The sequence below is a fragment of the Peromyscus eremicus genome, chromosome 5 (genome assembly GCF_949786415.1).
Source record: "Peromyscus eremicus chromosome 5, PerEre_H2_v1, whole genome shotgun sequence".
Lineage (NCBI taxonomy): Eukaryota > Metazoa > Chordata > Mammalia > Rodentia > Cricetidae > Peromyscus > Peromyscus eremicus.
In genome coordinates this window covers 26,133,857-26,154,234 of record NC_081420.1, presented here as the reverse complement: position 1 = coordinate 26,154,234, position 20,378 = coordinate 26,133,857, and the positions used below count along the sequence as shown (strand labels likewise).

The following is a 20,378-nucleotide window of genomic DNA, read 5'->3' as shown; positions in this document are numbered from 1 at the left end:
CCAGCATCTTTCCGCTGGACACCACCTCTTGTTACTTTTGTGCTTTTGTTTTGAGACTAAGTCTTTCTGTGTAGCTCAGGCTAGCCTCAAACTTGAAACTCTCCTACTTCTGCCTCTTTGCCCAATTTTGTTTGTTTGATTTTTAGTTGGTACGGACTCTTAAAGAGCCCACTGTCTCTCAATAGTATCACCCAGAGAACCAGGCTTTAACACATGGGCCACTGAGGTCATTCAACATCCAAACTGGAGCAGAAAAGAATCTAAAATGGCCCCTAAGCAGCCATAGTTTGCACTATATCCAAGCAGAGGGGGGAAATCGGAGCTGAGCAACTTAGTGGGTAGCCATGTGGGTCATGTCTGGCTCCCTGTAGCAAGAAGATACTGCTGCCCTCGGGGGCTGGTGGGAACATGCAGAGAATACAGAGTGTATGTTGGGTGGCAGTGAGTGAAAACTCTAGAGAAGAAGGAATTTCTAAGACACCATGGATAGGTGGGCTACATAAGGCCTTAACAGAGTATCTAGAACACAAGAGCCTTATAAAATACTACCCTGGCTTCCTGGCCCACTCACAAACTTCTTCATCTTGCCATCCATTGGGTGCCCTCTAGTCCCAGCATTGTATTTAGAAATGCTTGTTTAGAAATCTTTAAAAATCAAAATCTGGTATTGAAATAACTAATAAGAATGACTGACAGGTATCTCAGGTCCTTACTTTAAAAATAAAGAAGGAACAATGGTCAGGTAAAGGGTTGTGGCCACAGGCAGCCCAGCAGCTATGTGAGCTGCAGCTGATGCTTGCCCAAGCATAAGGCTGCTGAAAGCTCATCACAATATTCCATGAGGAATATTCTAGAATCAGATGCCTTTGATGCCTCTCTGTGCACTACAGCATGTCTGCCACTTACAGTAAAGGGGCCAGGAATGACCTCATGAAGACAGCAGACAGAACCCCTAGCCCTAATTTAGATCTGTGGGTGCCAAAGACCTTGTAAGGAGCTATCCACTACAAGGAGCTGAGTCCTAGTGACAGAAAAATGCAAGTTTATCCTCTTCTTAAATATAACGAACAATGGAGATTATACTTTAAAGACTGGTTCATTTAGAAAAGAAAGAATGTCACTTTCAAATGACAAATTATAAAACTTGAGGACAGACTGGTGGTTACCTGGGTTCATCTAGGGATGGGGAGGTCATTGAGGGTGTGCCCTGGAAGGATATTGGGATTTGCACCCCTTCCTGGCTCTCTTTTTGTTTTCTGGGAACCATGAAGAGAGCAGGTTGACTCTGCCTCACGAGTGCTGCCTCACTACGGGTTCCAAAGCATCCAGGCCAAGGTTTCAGTGAAACCACCACATGAAGCAATGTGAAGCTGATTCACTGCCACCCCATCTGCTGGGCAGTGGCAGTGGGATGCAGGGCCTGGAAAGAATGCAGTCATGAGAAGAGACACACTAGGGTGTGCTGTCAGGTCCGGTGCTGGAGGCATTTCCAAATCTTCAACATCCGGTACCGATGGTTCATCCGTGTATCAACCCATCACCATTGGAGGAACACCTGTGAACATGAAAATGAGGGCAGATAAAACTGTGAGATCTGAATGACTTCAGAGAATGCTAGTTACCAGGTTTGACATCATTCTAATTCTGTAAGATATTACCCCCCAACCATAAAATTAGTTTCATTGCTACTTCACAACTATAATTTTATAATTATACTATTATACATAACTACTGTTATGAATTGTAAGTATTCTGACATAAAGGTTTGTCAAGGGGTCGGGACCCACAGGTTAAGAACAACTGCTCCAGCATTTCCCCTGCATGCTGTTTCTCCAAAGAACACTTCTGCAGCTGTGCAGTGTTCAACCTGTGCAACAGTGTACAACATGCCCTCCTGCAGCCAGCTACTGCCGAGTGATAAATCTCAGTTCGTGTCTTGTTGCTGATTTTCTTACCATCCTAGTGTAATGATTTATTCTGCTTCACAAATTGCTCCACCTTTCAAGCTAGCCTGGTTTGACAAATATCAGCATTGATATCTTGATTACAGAGAACTCTCAGGTTCTCAATCTGCAACTGCTTGAAGTTCAGACACAAAACAGTTTTTCTGTATTAACCGGCCCTTTATTGAACACTTACTATTGGCTGAAAAGACTGATTTCTGCACACGCCTGTAACCTCAGCCTGGGAAGCCTGTGGCAGGAAGATTTTATGGAAATATGAAAGCCATATGTGTTGAGGCCAACAGAAGCCAAGTAGTGATGCCAAGTCCCAAGGAAGTAAATAAAAATTAATTTCTGTATTAGAGTTACTGTAACTACAGTGAAACCTACGTCACATATTCACTTGTCTCTTGGTTCTTTAGGGGGTGGTCTCCGAATCTACACAGTCACTAATATCTGAGGTGGTCCGGGCTCTTCTGTAAATGTATGTTATTTGCATATGAGCTATGCACATTCTTGAAAATACTTCAAACCACCTCTATACAGCTCATAATACATAACACAGAAAAACACTATGTAATTCTTGTTCTGGTATATCATTCAGGAAATAATAAGAAAGGGAGAAGACTACATATGACCAGTACAAATCTAGCTTTTGTGCTGAATATTTTCCATGTGCAATTTGTAGAATCTAAGACAAGACCCAGTGCACAGCATCCAACCATCGCCCTTGGATGGCTGGGGACATATGTTGTTCAATCTGTTGTTGTGTAGGCCGCTTGTGATTCTACAGTTCACAGTGGAGCCAGGCACAAGAGAAACCCAACATGGTCCAGCAAGGAGGTACAGAGTCATTCTGAGACAAGTGAGTAATGAATAGGATGAGGAAGAGGTGGCAAGAGCAGATAGAAAAAGGGCTGGACAGGTGAGGCAGGCTTGAGTCCATGACTCACATGGGGCTCCCCTTTGTCAAGAGGGTGAGGCACGAAGAGCATGCCCAGGGCCGTGGAACCCACACCCAACACCAGCTCTTCTCTGCTCTGTTCCTCCCACCCCCAATTCCCATCAGACACAGGTGTAAGGGATGCACAAAGCTGCTTCTTCAACAGCAAGTTGGCACAATGCCTCAGGTGAGCTCAGGCTTGGCACTTTCTCCACACTCATAACAGGAGCCTCACCATGAAGGGTTTGAGAATGAATAAGAGAGGGTGGAGCAAGGTGACCTTTAAAGTCCAGGATCTAGAGACTTTCCTGGAGCAAATTTCATCTCAACACATGAACACACACCATACACTGGCGCATACACCATACAAGACACATATTATGTACATACATATACACTATTCATATGCATACACACATCCCACACATGCATACACACGTATACACACCACATACCATACACCACATCACACACACTACGTACATACCACATAAGGCACCACAGACCACATACACCATACAACACACACACACACACACACACACACACACACACACACACACACACACCACACATACCACCACCACCACACCACGCCACACTAAGATGCTCTCACACTCCTGGGATTTTTCTGTTGATCCCACTCCCCTAGACTCCCTGATTTGGCCTCGAAGATAAAGGAAAGACACGTATTTAAGAGACAAAAAAGAAAGGGGAACTGGTGGAGGAACGGGAGGAGAATCCTCTTCAACCTTGCTAAACTATAAGACAAGTTTGTGCCACAGCTGTGCATTTCCCAGCTCTGTGACCTTGTCCCTCTGTGCCTTGCTGGCCTTGTTTGTAAAACGGAGGCCATGAGAATGAGGCTGAGGAGGAGATCATGATCTCACAGGGTTTGGAGGAGTCTTGAAGATATTGATGTGCATGATGAAGGAGGGCAGTGCACAGAGCGTTCAGTACTCTGGAGACCTTCTTATAAACTCTGGCTGGAGACCCCTGCGCACTCCTCAGAAACTCAGTCCTGCTTACCTCTCCCCCCTCTCCCCTCCCTTCTCCCTCCCCACCCAACACCTCTGCACTCATCTTCCCACCCTTCCCTGTCAGGAAGCATCCTGGCTCAGGATTGAGCACAGGGCTCTAGAGTTTGGCTGCTATGGTTTGTGTCCTCCCCACACCGGGCACATGTGTTACGAACTGGTCCCCAAGATGCTTTGAAAATGAAGCCTGGTAGATGGAAGTTAGGTCTTTGGAGGAAGGGCCCTGAAGGGGGCTACTGAGAGTCCAGCTCTTCCCTTTCTCCCTCCTCCACTTCCTTCACCCCCAACCCCGTGTGTGTGTGTGTGTGTGTGTGTGTGTGTGTGTGTGTGTGTGTGTATGTGTGTGTGTGTGTGTGTGTGTGTGTGTGTGTGTGTGTGTTTGGCTGCTATGAAGTGGGTGGTCTCCCCGTCACACACTCCCTTCGTGATGTATTGACTTACCACAGATCCCAAAGCAATGACCCAAATGGCTATGAACTGAAACCTCCAAAGCAGTGACAGAAACAAACCTTTCTCTCTTATAAACTGACTTCTCTCAGGTGTCTGTTACAGTGATGGAAAGCTGACCAACCCACTCATCAAAATGAGGTCAAATCTTAGCTGCACCCCAGCCTTGCTTAGCCAAGCACTGACCCCCACTGTGCTTGTGTCTTCTACCCTACCTCCTGGTCACAGCCATGAGGACACAGAAGCAGCTGGGAATGCTGTCCTGAAATCAGCATATAGGAGAAGCCCACTTGGGTCCCAGATTCCAACACACTGGATTGTCAAATTCTGCAGTCATTCAGGCTGCTTCCCCATTCCTCCATCCTCCCCATGGAGAGACCTCAAGAGCTGTCGGGAAATGCGCATTCACGGTCTCCCAACCCTGTGTTCAGAGCCTGTCATCCTCCTGACAACCCCATGACTTGTCATCTCTTCTTGATCCCCAGATCCCCGTCTGCCTTTCCCAGGAACATGACTCAAGTAACAGTGTGCTGCTGTGAAGATCAAAGGCCGCAGATACACAATGGTGAAGGAAGCGGAAGAGAGGGAGGAGCATTTGGAGGGGTGGCCAGCCTTCCTGTCTAGCTAAAGCTGAGGGGCTTGGTTGGTTACTCTAACAATTCAAGATCTATAATGTCCAGGGTCCCCAGAAAACAATCTGCTACTGTGACCATGTGAGAGAGGGTTACTTGAGTTTTCTAGGTCTCCATTTCTTCTCTGGTAAAGCAGGCTTCTTCTCAAGGGGCTGTGGTAGTGATGGAAAGGCCTAGAAGGTGTTGGGCATCTCCCAGGGTACCTGTCTCTCAAGGTGAGCTCTCTGTGGGAGTCAGTGCTGAGGCCTGGAAATGCCAGGTCTTGTCAACCTATGGCCACTGACCAGGTCGGCTTCCTGGCCCTTTCTCAAAGCAGAAGTGCCTGAAAAAGCAGGGGTAGAGCAGAGGTAAAATGTGTCACGAGAAACTCGTGTCCCATCCCTAACTATCAGAATGTCAGGAGACTCCGGTCAAGGGGAAGGATGGCTGCAGAATCACTTTGCTGAAGTCCTCTGCGCAGGCCCGTGGATAAAGACAAGGCTGTGTCTTTTCCTTTTTTTTTTCCACAAGAAGGAAGAGAAGAGAGCCCACAGCTCAGACAGGCAGGAAAGCCCCAGTCCTTCCACACTAGCCAGCGGTCTGGGAAGTCAGCTGAACAATGGTCAAACTCATCCTGCAAAGGGCAGGCCAAGGGAGGGTGACAGAACTCCACCCACCCGTATGCCCTAGAGCCCCCATCCCCCCGAGGACAGACAGATGTATGCCTAGACTGAGTAGAGACTGCCTTCTCACAAGAAGAAAACGGGACAGCCAACGCCATCTTTCTGTTTGAAAAAAAAAAAACAAAAAAACAAAACAAAACAAACAAAAAGCCAGGCAAGTGTCCTAAACATGTCAGTCCAAACACCCTGGCCTTGTCCATTTCACTGTGGCCTCAGCACATGAGCCAGGTGCAGGGCAAACCCACGCCTGGCTTGGCCTGTCTCTGGAGTCCCTGGCTCAGCCAGTCAGGCCTCATCAGGAAGGAACCTTGGTGACAGTAGTCCCAGAGTCACAGGCTCTGCTGTTACCATTTTTTAACCTTTATTAAATGCCATGGCACACTGAGTCTATGGGGGAAGCAGGAGTGGGTAGCTTTGGTGGGCTGGCGCGGCGAGAGATAAACAGACGCATGGCATTCCAGAGCTCTGAGGGAAGACGCCCCTCCAGGTCAGGGGGCTGCTTTCTTGCGTGCGTGCGTGCGTGCATGCGTGCGTGTGTGCGTGCGTGCTGTCATCCCTAGCACTCTTCACAGAACTTTCCACCCAGCGCTTGGCAGTAGGATAAATCAGAGCCTGACGACTTCTTGGCTACAGTAACACTCTGCCCATGAGTGTCAACGCTGCCAGGCACTCCCTGGTGACATGTTTGGCTCCTTCATTCCAAGCACACAGCAATAAAAAGACAGCTGGATGCAGGGGGATGGCTGGAGCGTTCTTTCCAGTCACAAACTTGGACTAGCCTCTCCCCTCTCCGCCAGGGTAAAGTCAGTGATAGTTTGACACTGGCCGGGAAGGAGAAGCCAATGGTATTGGAAGGGACCAGAGAGGTGTTGTAGGAGTGCATGGTAGAGCAAGGGGATGCTGGGGCCAGAGCCAGAGCCAGAGCGGTCGCACTCCTGTGTTCTGTTGCCCTTCATCACTCACTTCCCCTCATGTCCCCTCCCAGAACCTGCTCGCACTGCCTACCCCTGTTCCAGGTACAATGTGGAGCTGCAGGGGTGTGAAGCTGAGGAACCTGAGAATATGGAAGGAGACAGTCCCAAGCTTCACTTCTGCTTCTCCTCTGGCTTTAGGTTCCTCCTCTGTAAAATAGAGTTTGGACTTAAGGGTCCTTGAAGGTTCCACGAACTCTCTCTGTGTAAGCAAGTCTAAATGCAGTATGCAATGCCCCCTGAATGCAGTGAAACACCCTGAATGCAATGCAACACATGCTGCCTGCAATGAAATGCGGTACCCCAACTGCAGCACAACACCCTCCGAACCAATGCAGCGCTCCTGGATGCAAAGCAGTATCTCCTACGCACATTGCAACACCCGCTGATTTCAGGGTGATGTCCCTGGAGACAAGGCCAGCTCTCTGCTGAGGTAATGACCTGTAAGGACAGCGGGGCTGTCTGTGATTATCCCAAGAGCAGGGCTCATCCCCACCCACCCTCACACACAGGGCCTTGCCACGTACCCCGAGTTTGGCACCAAAGATACCCGCTCCCTGTGCTCACCCAGGGTACATTCTTGCTCACCCGTCCAATGACTCATAGCAGCTAGGGACAGGGTGCCCCAGAGCAAGCTGGCAAGTCACTGCCCATCCACCCCTTCCCCAGGTGCCACCCCTAGGAGCTGTGTGGCTGTCAGCTGTTCCTGAGCTCAGGAGCTCCTTGAGTTACAAAAGCAGGAGGACATGGAAATTGAAACAGGAGAAGCCACTGGTGGGGGCCAGAGACTCCTGGGGCAGCTATGGAAAGACAGCTCTGCCAGAATGGCCACATTATTTATTGGTTCTCTTGGGGGAGGCATTTATGGTTATAAAAAGAGCCTCTTCGAATCACAAGCCACTCACCCAGCTTATTCATGAGTCTCCAAAGAACGCCCCCCACACACCACACACACACACCACCCCAGTTTAATCAAAGACCACAGCCAGGGTGGGAAGTACCTAACAACTGCCTGCCAACATCAGAGTCATTGTTTCCCACTGGTTTCACAGGACACAGAGCTTAGCAAAGAGGGAAGAACCACACTGAAGGGAGGGGCCTTTCCTGGGCCCACCCAGCAAGCCCGGGGGCCGCCGCACAAGCTGCTGCTTTGCCGTCCTTAACCAAGGAAGGGTTAGAGGCCTGGGGATGTTCAAAGGCTCAAGGCATTCCTAGCACTCTGCAAACTACCACCCTGCTGCAGGGGAGGAGGAGGGCTGGCCAGTTGAAACGATGTCATGTGGCCAGCTGTTGAGTGCTGGGATGCAAAGGCCAGAGCAGAGGCTGGGCAGCGAATGGGTTTCACCAGGCTGGATCAAGTGGCTGCCTTCCTGGAAACTGGCCTTGTGTTGCTAGGCTGATAAGGCAGGGAAATTGCTCCCCTTGGTGCTCATGGGAAAACAGGTTGATGCTGAAGAAGAGCTGTGACCTGTTAACAGTTGAGACAAAGCAGAGCACCCCTGCAGCTACTCGGCCCCAGGGTAACTCAGATCACCAAGCAGGTGTGCATGGAGAGAGTCAATGATTCTGACCTTTAGTATGTGTTCCTGAGCCTGAGATGGCAACCACACACGGATGCAGCTTTCAAGCACCCTACCTTCTCCATGTACCCCCCAGAGATCAGCCTCTACCCTGGATAACAGTGGACCCTTGTAACACACACACACACACACACACACACACACACACACACACACACACACACGGCAGCCTCTCCTGGCCATGGACCCCAATGCAGCAGCATCCAGGAGGCTGTGGATGAGCACAGGATAGAGGAAGCCACCTCCTGGGGACAGATCTATACCATCAGGTGTGTGTGGAAAGGTGCTGGCCCTAGAGCCCGACTGTTTATAACTGTGATGGGGGAGGGGCATGCAGACTTCAAAGGGTTTAGCGGTCAGGAAATGAAGCCTTTTGGCAGAGCTCCAGGGACAAGTAACTTACACTGATTTCTGCCCCACCACCATGGTGTAACAAGGCACCTTTATGTTGTAAGCCACTGCACTCACACCTTGCCTGCGAAGTACCCTCTCCCGGACTGTTCAAACACCTCCCACAGTCTACCTCCGCCAGCCCTTACATAACCTCTCACTTGAGTTTTTCTGCAAGTAGCCACCAGCTCTCAGGAAGAGGGGAGTGGAGACTGGCAATGAGAAGCCTGGACCCCCCCAAAAATGCCCCTCTGGCAGCCCTGCTTCCTAGCTGTTCCTGGGAGTCAGGATGCACTGTGTTGTGGCCTCACCCACCATGGCATCCCAAAGCCAAGCGAAAGCCAGTGGGCCCCAGACTCTGCTCTCCACAGATCCTCATGAAAGACGAATTGCGTTCCAGCAGGGAATGGGAATAGTTGAGAGAGGAGAGGAAAAGGGAGAAAGGGAGAGAGAGTGGCAGCCTGCAGGCCATGGAGACAGCAGTAGAGAAGCCGAGGTACAGGCCACACACGGGGTCCCCACCAGGAGGGATCACTTAGAACACCAGCTGCAGTGTGGGTGAGTCTACACTGGGAAAGGGACCTAAGGGAAAGGCTGGGAAGTTGAGAAGGAAAAACAGACTGACCAGAGCTGAGTGTGGTGACATACACCTGCAGCCCGGAACTGGAAAGGCTGCGGCAGGAGGATTTCAAGTTCAAGGCCAGCTTGGATTACATAGCAAGATTCTGTCTCAAGTACTACTACTAATAATAATAATAATAATAATAATGATGATGATGATGATGATCCAGTAACAAAACAGGCAGTTTAAAACAATGCTACAAGTGGAGATGGGTTTGAAATGTGTGGTTAGAGAGAAAAACCCAAATACATATTTAAACACACCTTCAAACATTTACACACACACACACACACACACACTTATTTAGTTATAGAAATTCTATTTATGCCAGAAAGCTAGCAAAAGTAAACAGCTGAGAAATTTTAAATATTTTAAACAGAAGGAAAGTATCCTACAAACAAACCATTTATATTGTTAAGCAGTGGCCTCCAAACATTTCAAGAAAAAAAAAAATGGCACAATGGTTAAGGGCATTTGCTGCTCTTGCAGGGGATCCAGGCTTTCTTTGTTTCTAGCACCCACGTGGCAGCTCACAATCATCTGTAACTCCAATTCCAGGGGATCTGATGCCCACCTCTACCTTCCACAGGCACCAGGCACGCATGTGGTACACATACATACATACAGACAGACAGACAGACAGACAGACAGACAGACAAAACACTCATACACATACAATAAAATAATCTTTAAAAAAAGAGGACAATATTAATGCACCCATTTCATAGCAACCAAGATCAATCTATTTCACAGTATTAGTTTTCAAAGCTGTAGAGGCTGAGACTGTGGCCCAGTGGCAGAGGACATGCGTAGCATGTGTGAGACCTTAGGGGGCCTTCTCAGCACCCAAGAGAAAATACACTCAAACTGAAATTTTAAGCTTTTCCATCTGGGAGACTGGGCAGCTGTTCCAGTAACCACATGTATGGAGTGGGCACCATAAACAGATATGTGCTTCAGGGAGCCTTGGTTCAAATCTCCCCTAGGCCACTTATTGTTGTACGGTTCTAGACTAGTCCCTTGACTTAATTCCCCCATCTGCAAAGGAAGATAATAGTGCCTCTTCGTAGGCGGGTGTGACGATTCATCAGCAAACCATGGGGAGTTATTAGAACATCTCCCAGCTTACCATTCGAGGCTTGCCAACGTTAGCTGTTTGATGATCACAGGAGATAACTTTACGACTTTCTATCACCCAGAAGTGTGTGGAAGCTGATAAACCAGTTAGAGGGTGGCTTCTGTCACACAAGTGAGGGGCGATGGGCCAAAACTAAGACCCTGGCAGTGAGTCTTGAGAGAGAAGACTGAAAAAGAAAAAGGAAAAAAAAGTAAGAAACTGGATCAACAGACTGGGGAACAGATAAAATAGGAAAAGAAAAATGTATGCAGGTATGATCTAGAACTTTCCAGCACATATAGTCAAGAACTGACAAAAAACGAGAAAGACGGAGACAGTCAATGGAAAATAGCAGTCACTGAGTATGTCCAGCCAACACACTCGCCAGCCAACTGATCAGTGACACGCAGGTGTTAACTCATTCAATCCTTATGATAATCCTGGAAGATAAGTGTCATCCCCGTTTTACAAATAAGTCTAAGCCACAGAAAGCCTGCAATGTGTAATGACCACACAGCTAGCAGACAGAGGAGCTGGGCCTTGTAGAATGAGGGTAGGTGTGGGGAGCAAGGTCTTACTGTGCTGCCCAGGCTGGCTGAAATTCACTATGTAGTCTTAGTTGGCCTGGACCTCTTCAGTTCTCCTTCCTCAGCCTCCCACATGCTGAGATTAGTGGACTGTACCATCACTCTAGGCTAGCCCACACCACTTAGCTTAGATGTCCACACATTTTTTTTTTTTCCGAGACAGGGTTTCTCTGTGTAGCTTTGTGCCTTTCCTGGAAGTCACTTGGTAGCCCAGGCTGACCTCAAACTCACAGAGATCCACCTGGCTCTGCCTCCCGAGTGCTGGGATTAAAGGCGTGCGCCACCACCGCCCGGCAGATGTCCACACATTTAATCTTCTAAAAGACAATTGCTTTAGGGCTCAGGAGACTAACATTGACCTTTGGCCACTGCGTGCAAACACAGGAATGCATGTGTGCACACACGCATGTACATAAACACACACATCACACACAATAATAGTTCGGTAGTGTTTAAGGGTCATCTAATAGATTGAACACAACAGTCTGAAACTTAGAAGAGAGGGAGAGATGGCAACAGAGCTAAAGATTCCAAATTTGTGGGCATTGTGGACTTAGTATCAGGAAAAGGAGAGGAACTTTGAGGTACCTTGGACATGGATGCTCTCAACAGAGTCACAAGGACATCACTATTGGCCACTTTTCTTTCTTTCTTTCTTTTTTTTCAAGACAGGGTTTCTCTGTGTAGTTTTGGTGCCTGTCCTGGAACTCACTCTGTAGATCAGGCTGGCCTCGAACTCACAGAGATCCACCTGGCTCTGCCTCCCGAGTGCTGGGATTAAAGGCATGCACCACCATCGCCCGGCCTGGCCACCTTTCATTGCAGATCAAGATGGCTTTATGAGGAAGGCTTTTGATAGCCCAGACTCTGAACTCCTTTGCCACACATAAGGAACCTGCAATTTCCTGTCGGTCCCACCCCTTCCCCTAGAGTAGCTGAGAAGCCAGGTGTCTGCTGCCCCATATTCCGGACCGAGCAAAGACACACAGGCCAATGTGATGGGCATTCGGTCATAAGATATGACACAAAAGCGCAGCGCGGCATCAGAGGGGTTCTACCTGTCCTGGTCTAATTTTGATTCTTGTGATAAAAAAGTGAGCAAGACCAAACTGAAGAGGAAAGACTTTATGTTAGCTTACAGGTTATAGTTCATCAGTGAGAGAGGCCAAGGCCAGAACCTGGAGGCAGGAACTGAAGCAGAGACCGAAGAGAACTCTGCTTATCGGCTTCTTTCATCTCGATCACTCAGTTACTTGTCTTATGCAGTCCAGGCCCACTTGCACAGGGATGACACCCCCTACAGTGGGCTAAACTCTCCTATGTCAATTAGTAATTAAAAAAAAAAAATGCCTCAGAGTCTGGCCACCAGCCAGTCTTGTCTCTTCAATTCTTCAGCTGAGGTCCCCTTTTCCTATGTGACTCTAGGTGTATCAAGTTGACAGCTAAAGCTAACAGTGACACCATTGTGGCACCATCAAGGTACCCAGGGGGATCGGGGTAGTCAGTGGATGCTGTGTCCCCCTAAACTGAACCTGACCTTGGGTGGACTCAAGTTTCCAGTCTTCTTCTCTAGAATTTCTGTCTGGTGAATGTCCTAACATCATTTCACTGGGGGCATTTCTTTTGCTCAATCTGCCCTCTGTCCGGTCTAATACCAACACAATTTCCCTTGATTCTGTTTCTCTTGCTTTCTTTTCTTTCCTGTATCAAAGAGGAGGGAAAACGTATTTTCAGCATACAGCATCCTCAAAACAGATTACCTCTGAGCGCAACGCCTCCACAGGGAGCCCTTCCCCTCAAGCCTGACATTTTTCTAAATACACATTAGATGGGATGTTTCTATACATCCACAACTATGTAAGATGGGACGGTGTTTGCATAAAACTGACGCATATCCTCCTGCATCCTTCAATATCATCTCTGGATGATATGAGTTTTTCTTCCCTGAAACCTGAGCATCTTACCCGACTTTGTTAATTAGCTTCAATCCTAATTCTAGCCCCAAGTTGACAAGGGTGATTAAAACAACCAGTGTTAGACAATCTTCACAGCCCATTAGCCCAGAGCACAGAGCTATCCCAGGGGTTTCCAACTACAGACATTTCTTGGAAGAGAATACCCAAATCAGTGGATGCTCGTGATCCTCATATCAGATGGGATAGTATTTGCAGTGAACCGACCCACATCCTCCTGTATCCTTTAATGCATCTCTAGATGAGTTACAGTACCCAATACAAGGTAGATGCTACGTAATAAATTAAACTGCAGTGCCTAGAGAATATGAAGAAGAAAAGGTCTGTACACACTTGGTACAGATGTGATTTTTAAAAATACTTTCATCCCATGCTTGATTGAACTGTAGGAGTTAAAAGTGGATGTTAGGTCTCAACCCCAGGACAAATGGCTGAGGTGCCTGTTTGATGTACCAAAGCAGACCTGACCACAAGGTTCTCTCAGCAGTCCTCAGCCCCTACCTGTTACAGGGTATGGCTGTCATACCCCACCCCCTACCCTCAACTTCTGCAGCCCAGGGACTAGACTGCCCTTCCTCCAGATTCCCCTCCCTATATAATCCAACCATTTTGGTTACCTGGCCTTTTGTTTACCGTTTATGCTCCTAGCCTCTTGGTCCAGCTCTTGCCTTTCCCCTGGCCCCTCTTCCCACATAGTTCAGGATCATGTCCACTGTAGACTCTCCCAGATGTCTCTGCCTCTGGCTGTGCTCTCCCTCATATCTACAATGAACTTTCTCCTCCACCATACCTAGGAGCAGTCATGTCCTTCCTTTTTATTTCTTTTTCATTCATCTGGTGCTGAAATCCAGGATCAGTCATGACCTGTCCTTTTTCATTCCATGGAATGAATATGGAGGCCACCTACATACATTTCTTCTTTGTTACTCAGTGCTTTCGCCAAGAGATTCTCGGCATTGTTTATGCCTTATCACCTGGGCAGACTGCAAAGGTGTTCCCTGCAGCTCTCCTCCCGCAAATCCCAAGTAGAGCCAGCCATATGACCCTTTCCCAAGACCACAAGGTCAAGTTCACTGTCCAGTCCACTCCAGGCCTCAAGATCCTGGCCAAGGGTGGCCTGATCAACCTATGTGTCCTCTTACCCAGGTGGCATTCATGGCTCCAGGCACAAAATCTACAGTTACTTAGAAACACACCTTCTGGATTTCCTGTGAGACCTCAGGATGTGAGGACACTTTTCTTCCAAAACCTGAAGAGGCACAGACTATGGGAACTCCTTCAAAGAAGGCCCTAGTTTTTCTTACGGAGAGCAGGACTCACTCTGTCCCTATGCTGATGCACCACTCAGGGAAGAGATGATCAAATACAAAATGAAATGTCATTGTCCCAGACCTGGCATAGCAAAGGTCTTAAGATACCGTTTATAAGTCGTAGGATTGCACGGGAGTGAAAAGTAGCATTGATGGTTGTGCTGGCTGCCCACTCTAGCTGAAACTGAAATCCAACAATTTTTAAAGAAGTGTATCTTGTCTACGTGGAAAGGGAGGCAGACCCACCGGGAAGAGTCAAACTGGAAGCCAGGAGGCTCCAGCTGGTCACAGAAGCGGGTTTCAGACAGTCACTCTGCACACTTAGTGTGCTTTTCTCTGCGGAACACTTGAGCGGCTGTAGCTCCCTGGGATCTCTCTCTCTCTCTCTCTCTCTCTCTCTCTCTCTCTCTCTCTCTCTCTCTCTCTCTCTCTCCCCCCCCCCCCTCTTTCTCACCACCCCATGTCAAGCCTCCATTGGAACAGGTGATGGAGTGGTTAATCATTTTTAAGAGGTGAGGGCATGGAAAAAGCAAGTCATCTCAGGAAGGCTCAAGGCTGGAAGTCCTTCTCTTCCCAGAATCGTTGCACCAGGGCTAGAGATGGGACTGGAATTGATCAGTGAGAAAGCCACAGTTACGTGCTGCCCTGCCCAGCCACTGAATGGGTAGGTTCTTCGTTCTTATTTTATTTTTTGTAGTTCTAGGGATTGAAAGCATTCTTTACCACTGAACTACTCATCTCTAGGCCCCTTTGGGGGTTTTAATTATTTATTTAGATTTTTTTTTTCAAGGCAGGGTTTCTCTGTGTAGCCCTGCCTGCCCTGGAACTCTCTTTGTAGACCAGGCTGGCCTTGAACACAGAGATCCTCCTGCCTCTGCCTCCTGAGTGCTGGGATTAAAGGAGTATGCCACCACCACCTGGCCCCTTTTTTGGTTTTAAATTTTAAGTTGCCAGCCTTGAATGGTGGTGATGCATGCCTTTAATCTCAGCACTCAGGAGGCAGAGGCTGGCAGGTCTGTGAGTTCAAGGCCAGCCCAGTCTACAGAGCCAGTTCCAGAACAGCCAGAGATACACAGAGAGATACTGTCTTGAAAAACAAAAACAAACAAACAAACAAAAAAATTAAAGTTGCCCTTGCTGGCTATGATTTCACTCTGTAGCCCAGGCTGGCCTGGAAGCTTCTATCCTCCTCTCTCAGCTTCTCTGAGAGCTGGGATTGCAAGCCTAAACCATCAGGAAGCTCAACTCATTGTCTTGCTGGTCTTCCTGCTGTGTAACCCTGATAAAGGGGTGGTCACATGATCCAAGCTCAACCAATAAAAATCTTCCTCTTGACATAGGGAACAGCAGAGCGAGCATGGAAAGCCATGGAGGTTGAAGCCAGGTCACATGCCCTCTGCCTTCCCCTTGGGACTCAGCAAGCAGCCTGAAAGTGCTATGAAACAGGTAGGAACTCTGAGAGGAACCAGGAAGGGACCCGGAGGGCATAGGTAGACAGCACCAAAGGCAGGAATGGGCTGGGTGTGCAGACCTGGACATGACTATGATCAATAAGAACGCATTGCAAAATGCAAAGTAGCTAGAAGAAAGGAAGCCTCACTGAGAAAAAATGATAAATGCTCACAGTGATCAATCTGTTGATTACTCTGGCTTGATCACTGTTAAATGCATACATTTATCTCCTCATCATGCTGTAACACTAAAATTTGTAAATTTGCGGGTGGTGGTGGCGCACGCCTTTAATCCCAGCACTCGGGAGGCAGAGCCAGGCGGATCTCTGTGAGTTCGAGGCCAGCCTGACTACAGAGTGAGTTCCAGGACAGGCACCAAAGCTACACAGAGAAACCCTGTCTCGAAAAACAAAGACAAAAACAAAAACAAAAAACGTAAATTTAAAGGAAGAAGAGAAAACGAGTGGTGGAGGAGGGAACGAAAGAGGGAGGGTTCAGGAGCGAGAATGTCTTATTTACGCCCTCTCTCCATCACCAGATCTATCACTGCTCACAAACCACCCCTTCCTGAGAAATGAAACCCAAATAAACAGACTGGCTACAGAGCACTGCCAGAACCCTGCTGGGGTCACAGAACGTGGAGAGAGGACAGACAAACTCCCCATTCCCTGTGTGTCTGTCTCTCAACACCCCTGCATCCCATTTCAAGATCAAACTGCCATAACCACAGGGAGATAAAACACAGACCTCCCAGGCAAGATGATAGGGAGCTGTTGTCTGAGGCTCTCCCTGTCCTGGAGGCCCCTGAGCTCCATCTAGTCATTTCTTCTTTTTTTTTAAAAGATTTATTTTATTATGTGTACAGTGTTCTGCCTGCATGTATGCCTGCCTGAAGGTCAGAAGAGGGCACCAGATCTCATTACAGATGGTTGTGAGCCACCATGTGGTTGCTGGGAGTCATCTAGTCATTTCTATTTCTCCCTCAAGCCCCATACTTACTTTTTCTCCCAGCTTTGGGAATGGCACAGTCTAGGGATAGAGAGAATGTCCCTCTGCTGAGGTTCATGATATAGCCTCAGTACTTGGTAGTTTAAGAGAACATGAACACAGAGGAGTACTGGATGGCTTTGTGTGTCAACTTGACACCAGCTAGAGTCATCAAGGAAGAAGAGAGCCTCAGTTAAGAAAATTCCTCTGTGAGATCCAGCTGTAAGGCATTCTCTCAAGGTGCCATCCCTGGGCTGGTGGTCCTGGGTTCTGTAAGAAAACAGGCTGAGCAAGCCAGGGACTCCCCTCTATGGCCTCTGCATCAGCTCCTGCCTCCAGGTTCCAGCCCTGCTTGAGTTCCTGTTCTGACTTCCTCCAATGATCTGGAAATGTAGGCCAAATAAAGCCTTTCATCACAGCAACAGAAACCCTAACTAAAACAAGAGGCCAACCAACAGAATGAGCAGTCGTGGATGTAGTCACAATAATAAAAAAGGGAACAAGAACTTAAAAAGAACTGTCATGCTTCACCTTAAAAAAAAAAAAAAAGGAGAATTTGGTTACAAAGAGCAGGTAATCCTAAGTGAAAAAAAATTAGACATTGGGAATTAAAAACAAAGAGTGGGTAGACAGACTCGAGAGTCGAAGGACTGGAGATGTGACTTGGGGCTGTGCCACTTGCTTAGCAGAAGGCTCATAGGCTCCAACCCCAGGAGCATCCGGCAAAAAAGAAAAAGAGAGAAGAGCTCAGTGAACCCCTTTCAGAAAGTAACTCTCGGTGTTTGTTCAGTGCCACAAAGGCCACCTCCACCCTTAACCCAGTGTCTGATGCTGGTGTGAACAGTGTAGGTAAATTTCCCCTGAATACACTTGATCATAAGAATCATCACATTAAGCTCGCCAATCCCAGGTCTTCTGTTTAATGCTTTAGAATCTGAAGAAGGGCCCTGGTGTATGCATGCCTAATGTAGCTCTCATTTCTCTTCCCTCCCATCCTAAGAGCGATGGTACAAGATTTCTGTTCTGGGAAGGTTCTCACCCAGAACAACAGAAACGCATGGGAGGCTGTTATTCCAGTGACCTGTGTAGCCAGAATGGAAGGTGACAAGGTGACCATCTCCAGGGAACTGGGTAAAGACTACTGTAGATAATTGCATGCAAAGGTATAAACACTGTGTGGCAACTCATAACCACGGAACTAAGTGCTGCACAGCGCCACAGAGAGACCCTTAAACACATCTGACAGTCTGAAGAGAATTGTGTAAATATTAAATGCACACACATGCTTTCCACCCGTGGTTATGAATTTAAATCAAGGGCATAAATCAAGTTCATCTAAAGTGGCTGTCTTTGGGGAGGAGGGGAAAGGGATGTGAAGACCAAATAAAGGAGACAAATAAGACGGGGCTCTGCCCAGACCTAAGAGGACAGGCACAAACTGAGAAGTAGACCTAATTCAATTCCCCGCAAGTATCTGAGAGGACCAAAAAAAAAAAAAAAAAAAAAAAAAAAAAAAAAAAAAAAAAAAAGCCCAAGTTGATTCACTTCTATAGCGAAGTACCAGAGAATTTGTTTCCTTCTGCCTGGATTGCCCAAGTTTGCCTAGGGTCTGTCTCCTTCAGTTCTGTATCCTTCCAATAAATACCTATTGCACATATCACCCCCATCCCCGGGTGATGGGTAAATCAGCTTGTACTTTTGGCCACTGACAACCCAGTGTATCCTCAATGAATCTATTTCTGGGCAACATGGGGGGCTGCTTAGTGAACTGCCTTTTGGGTGGAGATAAAATGATCTCCCCCACCCAGTCTCCAGGGCCATCCATGCCTAACTGACTCTGAGGTCCTGGGTTGCACTAGAAAGCAAATTTCAAAAATAGAAACTCCAAACTCCTCCAGGTTTGGAGTTTTCTTGATGATGAACTATACCCTGGAAGCTAAAAGAAACCCTTTCTTCCCCGAGTTGTTTTATCACAACAATAGAGAAATAAACTGGGACGCCATCCCCCAGTGGCCCTGCTTCCAATTGGTTCCACAACTTCCCCAAACAGGGCCACCAACTGAGGACCAACTTTTCAGACACAAGGAGCCTGTGGGGGACATTTCACATCCACCCCATAAGGAGGTCTTTAAGCCATGAGGACATGTCATCAACTGGCACTCTGAGACCTTGTTCCTCCTCATACTCCGCTTCTGCTCCAGCTCACGTTTCCACCGTGATGTGCTGTGTTGTCACAGTGGCCAGCAACTGCCACTGTCCCAGATCTGCTGCAAACGACTCTTTATTTAACTCCCATGTCAAAAGACAGCTCTTTGTGGCAACCTGATTCTCTTATACTCAAAGGCCTTCAACCCATTCTCAAGCAACCCCGAAAGCCTCTTAAACACAGGACACTCTGAAATCAAGTCTCCCTTCCTGGGCACATTCTCTAATTCCACCCCCCTGTTAAGATTTCCTTAATTACTCTTTGCGCTTGCTTGCTGAGTTCATTTTCCTAATCATTCCCAATCAGCACACATCAATCATATCTTCCCCACTGACTCCCCCCCCACACACACCCCCTACCACTCCTAATCCCCTCCTCCTTACTTAATAAGTCCTTGGCTTTCCTGGGTATCCAGCAGAGCTGTTCCCATTTCCTGGCCTTCCTGACGCCTGGGCACAAACACTAGCGTAGAACGTTTTGATAAGCAGGGCCACGTTCTGATAGACTCTGCAGTCACCTGAGTTGGAGGGGAAGCAGAAGCATGGCTTTCTAGAGGATCAACATGCCTCAGTTTTGAATTCCTATTTGGCCTTGACCAGAGGCCTATCACATTGTCACACTCCCTTTACTATAGCCAGGCTTCACAGTCTCCACACACACCCCGGGGGTTCAGGGAACAATCACAAATTGTTATGAGTGAATGGTGTTCTTTTTATTATGTATTAGCCATTCCAGGAAAAACCAGTTATTCTATCATGGACAGCCTCTTAGAAGCAAAAAGAAATGAAAAAAAGAGGGGAAAAAGAAGTGGGAGGGATTATAGGGAAGGGCAGATAAAGAGGAATTTCAACACCAGGAAGAAAAAAAAAAAAGATTAAATTTGTACCCAGTTTAAAGTTTCATTTATCTTTCATGAAAATGAAATTCAACCCATTCTAACAGATATGAAAAGCCTTGAAATAATTCAGTCCGTGAAGAAAAAGATGACGGCGACCCTTCAGTAAGTGAAATTGCAAAGTATGCTTTCTGTGCAGTTCAGATCTGACCCTAGAATGCGACTCTGAGCATCCAGATGTTGGTGCTGGGACGGCCCAAGCAGCACGCCAGCCTAAGGGCCGCATGGATCCATCTGGAAACGGACCCTGTTGTGATGAGTCAACTGTTCATCAGCGTTCCCTCTCGAAGAAATTCCACAGGCTGTTCAGTGGTTGTTTTCTGCAGCTAAATGTCAGCCGCTGTTTTGTTGACTAAGCATATCTTTAATGAGCCGGGCAAGCTAGGCCGGGTCTAAAAGAAAGCAAATACCCAGGGTAGCTTGCTGCTTGCTTGGTTCCTCTATTTTCTGTGCCCGTTGATTTTATTTTGTGGGTAGCTATTCAAGTGTCTAGACAGATAAAGGATGAAGAGGTACAGGCTGCAAGGTGGTAACAGACCCATGCGACGAGGAACGGTATTACATCACTCCACCGTGGCCCACAAAACTACCCCAACTGTCCTTCGCCTCGCGGTAACGGTTCTGC

The 20,378-nt window shown here is 47.7% G+C and overlaps 1 long non-coding RNA gene across 1 annotated transcript; it reads right to left on the bottom strand.

Annotated features, from left to right (window-relative positions):
- Positions 1 to 690: 690 nt before the first annotated feature.
- LOC131911208 (uncharacterized) lies at positions 691 to 20,378 on the bottom strand. The gene is made up of 4 exons (XR_009379297.1): positions 19,745 to 20,378; positions 19,242 to 19,375; positions 10,357 to 10,531; positions 691 to 1,555 (listed from the first exon to the last, which is right to left on the bottom strand). It is a non-coding gene; the product is annotated as an uncharacterized LOC131911208 (long non-coding RNA).